General features: G+C 43.6%; 1 protein-coding gene across 1 annotated transcript in view; it reads right to left on the bottom strand.

The window, feature by feature from the left end:
• CDH10 (cadherin 10) overlaps positions 1 to 5,170 on the bottom strand; it is a 376,032-nt gene extending 370,862 nt beyond the window's left edge. The window contains exon 1 of the mRNA XM_083449435.1: positions 5,057 to 5,170. The gene's annotated coding sequence lies outside the window, so the exon portion shown is untranslated. The remainder of the gene's footprint in view (positions 1 to 5,056) is intronic.
• Between the last annotated feature and the right edge of the window lie 1,127 nt (positions 5,171 to 6,297).

Raw genomic sequence — 6,297 nt, 5'->3', positions numbered from 1 at the left:
AATGTCTATCTCTTGTCTCACGCAACATGTAACTCTGACCTGCCTTGAGGCACCCTCTTTAGAACACTTGTCTCTTCCTGTGTTCCTTTGCATTGCTTTCCTCCTAAGAATAATAGCCAGATAGCTACAGACATACATTCTCGAAAGTGATTAAATGCGTCTGATAGTTCTATCTCTCCCATGAAGAAATATGCTAATCTTGAGCATACAGACTCAGAAAAAAACTAATTGTGGCTTCCCTGGGTTGGCTTTTGGGTTAGCTTATTCCCTCACCCCCACCCTGCTCCCTGTGCCTGTTTAATCTATCAATAATATAGCAACTGGATGATGTGCTTGTCGTAAAAAGGCACGAGGATGCTCCCTTCTCAGCAGGCCTACAGACTGCTTTGTTGGAGCTCTTAGCCTCAAACTCTTATTACTGCAGTCTGTGGAGAGAAGAAGGCACTTGCTTAACCCTAAAATGCCAAAAGCGTGCCTCCCCAAAGAGTGTTTTGAATGTTATTCATGCTGGCAATAATTATGCATATGCCGAAGTACCCTTGGAGCTACAGATAACTTGCTTAACGCTGAGCCTTTATCTAAGGGATTTTAAGATTGCAAATAGGTACCCTGAGAATGATTTTCCATCATGAAAGCATTACAGCTGCATGCACTGATTCCCCTCCCCATATTGAAGATATTTATGATCACTTATTGAACATATTTATGACTGCATGTCGATCGTTCAATGCACAGATATGTAGCTTGCTTAGCAGTGTGTCCTCCAAAGCTCATTGCGGTTATTGATTTATCTACTCATTAAAGATGACTTAACAGCTGAGTCAGAATGAAACAGTACTGCAAAATACTTGCTGCTACTCCTAATTTCGTTTGTATTAATTGTTTAGGCAAAGGTTTAATAGTGATGCAATAAAAAAAAACACCTGTTTTCACAGTATATGGGAACAGATGAAGCTGTCTCATACTAGATCAGATCACTGGTCTATCTGTTGGCATCCATCTGTTTTGAGAGACAACAGGACCAGTGGTCAGGGATGATGGGAATTGTAGTCCCAAACATCTGAAGGGCCGGAGTTTGCCTATGCCTGGTTTACTCCTTAGCCTTTTCTTCTCCTAAAGATATCCCTCAAGGCAATGGAGGTTTAGCATCAGAGTTTTTCTTCTCCTAAGTGGGCTCCCTTCCCAGATTGGTGATCCCCATCTGCTCCTCACTTCCCTCTACAGCACGTACAGAAACTGTCCACTTGTCTGTAGGGTCCACTATGAGTCACTTACATTCAATTCGCCAGAGCCTGTCTTCACATGCAGAGGGAAGTCCCTAACTCACTGAGGGTTGGAGATCCATCAACTACCCTCACCTGGTTTAGCTGGCCGGTTGAAGCCATCTCCAGGGGTGTGGCCACTGTCGTATGCTGACAGCTTCTGGGAGCGACAGGTGAGAGCTAAGTGCAGGAGGGTATCTAAGGTGGCCAAAGAACCCTAGAAGAAGGTTGTGTTTCCCACCAGAGGTACTACCCCTCCCATAACACCCCATGCATGTCATCTAGCTCAGTATCAACTATGGCAGGAGTAACCGGTGTGATGTACTTCATCTGTCGCAGGACTGCAATTCCCATCAACCCCAGCCAGCGTGGCCAGTGGTCAGGGATGATGGGACCTGGAAAAAAAGGACCATTACAAAAACCCTTAAGTCATAACTTCTAACTTTGTCAGAGCCCTGAATTTAACGCCCAGGCTGAGGGGGTACCAGCATGGCAGGTTCCACCACCATCTTGCCTCACTGCCACCACTCCTGCTCCTCCTGCCCATCCCGAGTGCCTCCCCTCTTTCCTCTGTCCTGCAAGAGGCCAGCACCAAACGCATAGCACAAGATGGTAGCGGAGTGCCTGCTCAGCTAGTTGGTGTCAGGGGAGGTGAAGTACCAGGGCTGCAAGGAGAGGGCAGTTACCTGGCACGGCTTCCCTGGGTGCAGAAAGGGGGCCTTGTGCGGACTTTTCTCTCTCACTTCATAATGGGATACATGCTGGTGCATGTGGTGTTTCCTATCATGGGCCAGCTTCACCTGCTGAACAGCAGCCTGAAGGGGGAGAAGACAAAGTGACTCCACCTGCATCTGATCAGCCTTCAAAGACTCAGAGGAGAAGGTACTAATGAGATGCAGCTGGCTTCAGCCTTCTTAAGCATAGTTTCCAGCAGCAGTCAGATGCTAGTAAGAATGCTTGTAGTTCCTGGCCATACCTTGCTGCTTCCTTTTGTTTTGACCATATGATCATCAGATTCCCTGACCCTAGGACTGGACCTGACTTCAGATGCTGAATCTTCCTCCAGGCAAGTACACCTCAGAGACTTTTCTAGTTGGTTGCTCTCTCACTCCACTGAGCCCTGCACGTTGTTGCTCAGCATTTGGCATTTGTTCCCCTCCGTTGCTTGAGCTGCCCTCTCTCTGTCTCATGTCCTGCTTTAGGCCATACTCTGTCACCCCAGCAGGCAGGTGGTTGGCTGGTCCCCAGAGAGGCCCAGGAGAGAGAGGATAACTTGAGATGTGGCCAGTGGCTGCCCCCCCCCCCACTTTTCCAGCCAAGTTTCCCCACACAAGACCCTCAACAACTTTTAAAGCTGGAAAGCTGCAAGTTTCTGTAGTGTGACTGGTTGTTGGTGTTTTGGGTTTTTTTGTACCCTACCCCTTTACTAAACTTTTGTGTGGTCTTTTAAAAGACTGGCATAGACACCATCGGGCCAGTGTTGTGAATAAGTGTGTTAAGCTTTTGGATTAACCCCTTTTGAGGTTGCAAATAAATGTTTGTGTTAGGCTCTAGAAGCAATGCAAGGCTTTGAATGCGAGGGCACTGCAACAGACTCGGAAGCATGTGTGTGAGAGTGTTGTCCATCTGAGTTCAGTTGCTAGGAGGCAGGCATTGTACCAGAGCCATTGGTGTGTTGCCTGTGTTAATCCCCGTCCAGTGTGTGAATATGTATCTCACCATCATGTATATAGATATATGCAAAGCTAACCTTGAGCATATAGACTGGTACTACCCCTCCAGCAGAGTAGATGTATGACAGGCAGAAATTCAGCTCAGAACCAAAATTTTGAGTCTTATTCCTTGGAAGCCTATAGGATCTAAATTCCCACTTTTAACAGTTTAAAGGGGTCGCAGATCCCTTTGTGTGCTCACTGACTTGAATGAGAGAGAGTGTGTATAAGATTTCAGGCTTGAGCAAACTTGTCTTTGAACTTGGTGGAGCCCACAGATTGGACCATGCTCATTTTGAACCATGTGTGTTTGCTTAAAGTAAGTCCCACTGGGGTAGCTCAGCCCGCCCATTCTTTTCTTGTATTCTATCAGTAGTGTGCTTTTTTGGAAGGCACGTGGGGGGACAGTGATGTAGAAAAGAATGACAGTGATGTAGAAAAGAATGACTGAGGAATGTTGGAGGGTATACAACACATAGCCAAAGTAAGCAGGGCAAGAATATGCATGAGTGATGTTCAAAAAGTTTCCTTTGTCCTTTTAATAAACAAGAGGTAAGGAACAGAAGTGGTAAACAATGATTCAGACTGCCAGCTTATGCTCCCATGCCTATGAAACAGACATTTGACCATGTGGAAGGCTGGAAAAAAGCCCCCAGATGGGACAGGGCTTGGCAGTGCACACTGGTTTCCTCCGTGCAATGAAAACCACATGTGCAAAATGAATTCACAAACATAGTTCTCAACAGTCCCATGCCTACCTTCCTTCTCAATTTGCAGTTTTGATTGAAAGCTGTCTCACTGTGGGGGTAAGTAGTTTTGGTGCTGTTCCAGTCTGAAGGCCTGTACTTAACTGTGGTATTGGACTTTGCAAATGGAAAACGGGAAAAAACTTTCCCTGTGTGTGGGTTGTTTTTTTTTTAATATTGGCTTGATTGACAGAATTTCAGTAAGTGAAATGTTTTAGGGCATGGAGTTATGTATGGTCAATTGTGTAATAGCTGTAGACATGTGCTTAGGGAAAGGTCAGCAAAGGTCAGTTCTATACTGTTTTGCCATATCTCTGGTTTCTACAATTGCTCCAAATGAGCATGAATTAGTTACAAAATCCATGTCTCACAGCAAAAGCTTCTTCTGTGTGTAAACATGACTTTAATCTAAGTGGAAACCATTTTAGTCGCAACACATCATTCCAGACAAGGCAAAAGATCAAAGTCCAAATTGAAAGTCGAAATTGCATCCTTGCTTACTATCTGCGTTTATCAAGGTATTTCAATGCTTTTCTAAGCCTCGGTGCTCACAAACAACTTCCTGAACTCTTCTTACCACTGGAATTGCTTAGATAATGTGCTTAGTATGATTTTCCTTGTAAAGATTTGGTTCTCTTTGACACTTGTCTGCCTTATAATATGTCGGGGGCAGACCAGAGAAAGAGGAGTGGTGGAGACCGCCTCCCCATCCTGACCCTTCCAGGGAGGAGGAAGGGGAAGACAGTATGGATTTACAACAGGGGTTTGGGGGAAGTCACAGCTCAGAGACAAAGGAGGGGGAAAGATGGGAAATGATGGGAGAGGAGCAGGCAGAGGCAGAGCAGCAGCTGGCTGACACGTCACTAGAAAGCATTCCAGACCCTCCATGTCCCAGAATCTGGCGAGCCTTAAAAGTAGGAGAGCAAAGAGCTTGAAGACTTCTTCTTTGTGGCTTTTTCTTTGTCAAACAAGAATTCAATAATATGGAGCACTATCATTCCTATGTAAGACAAAAAAAGCCATCTTCCTAGCCTCCTCACTTCTAAAGCTTAGGTCCTCACCATACTCATCCTGATCTTATTCCTGGTTCCTTATCTTCTCCTTCTTGGTTATTTTTTTCAAATACAGAGAAAAAGCTGCTATAGAGTTGAGAAAGGAAATGTGGTTGTATGAATCAGTCCCAAAGTCACACATAAAGTTGATTATTTGATGGGTACAGGGTTGTGAATGTATATCTATTGGCCTCAGCTTGATGGGTTACAAACTGGCAGACCGATCTAAAACTTTCCCCTAATAGTAAAAGTTAATACATCCCCCAAATAAAAATATTCATCACCTGTTATGGAGATCCATCTTGACAGGGCTGAGATGCAGTCTGACTGTTAACTGTTTCTGGCTTTACCAAGACTTCAAGCAGATCCTCTTTGTGACATCACACATGACATCAGAATGGCCTGTTTGCATTCAGCCTAGACTATCTCCATGCCAACAGCAATGGCCAGTAAACTTCTGCAGCCAAGTAACCATCAGCCTGACTACCCAGTGGTTTCTATCTAGACTATTGGATGTTCATTTTTTGCTCTCATAATCAAAGCCTGGAGAAGAGCTGTGTATAATCTGAAAACCTGCTTCCACTGTTAAAGAAAACTAATTGTCAGAGACTGAGCAGAGAAGGAATGGTGGAGACCTCCTCCCCATCCTGACCCTTCCAGGGAGGAGGAAGAGGAAGACAGTATAGATTTACAACAGGTGTTTGTGGGAGGTCACAGCCCAGAGGCAGATGAGGGGAAAAGTTTGGAAATAATGGGAAAGAGCCAGATTCCAGGTAGAAATATTAGAAAATAAATCAAAACTCCTATCAAAAATGTACAGCCAGTTGCTTGAATGGGACACCAAAGATGAAGAAATAAAATAAGTAATGGTGAAATGGGCGATACAACATAGAGTTTGATAAGTGGAAGAAACTTTGGAATAAAGGTATGAAATTCTTGGCATGTACAACACTTAGAGAGAACATGGATAAAATGATGTGCAGGTGCTACATCACGCCTGTAAAATTAGAAAAAAATGTACAAAACAGGAGACAAATCATGATGGAAATGTAAGATGAAGGAAGGCAATTTTTACCACATGTGGTGGTCTTGTGAGGTAATTAGAAAGTTTTGGGAAACTACAATGAACTAAAAAAATATATTTAAATATACCTTCACAAAAAAACCTGAGGCCTTCCTTCTGGGGATAATTGGAGAAGAAATTAAAAAGGAAGACCAAACACTTTTCCAATATGCAACAGTGGCTGCTAGAACACTAATAGCACAAAACTGGAAGACATCAAAAATCCCAACTATAAAGGAGTGGCAATCTAAATTATTTGATTATATAGAATTGGCAAAAATGACACAGAAAATAAGAAACCAAAAAGGTACAAAGTTTAATAATGAATGGAATAAATTTATGACATATATTGAAACAGATGTAAAAAATCTAAAAATCACAGTAGGCTCGATGTAACGCCTGCGATGTAAAGATTTTTAAGAAAACAAAACTGCGGAAACCAGAAGCCTTTCTCTTGGGTAT

The sequence above is a fragment of the Podarcis tiliguerta genome (genome assembly GCF_965153285.1).
Source record: "Podarcis tiliguerta genome assembly, chromosome: 7".
NCBI lineage: Eukaryota > Metazoa > Chordata > Lepidosauria > Squamata > Lacertidae > Podarcis > Podarcis tiliguerta.
This window is presented reverse-complemented; position numbering and strand designations above follow the sequence as displayed.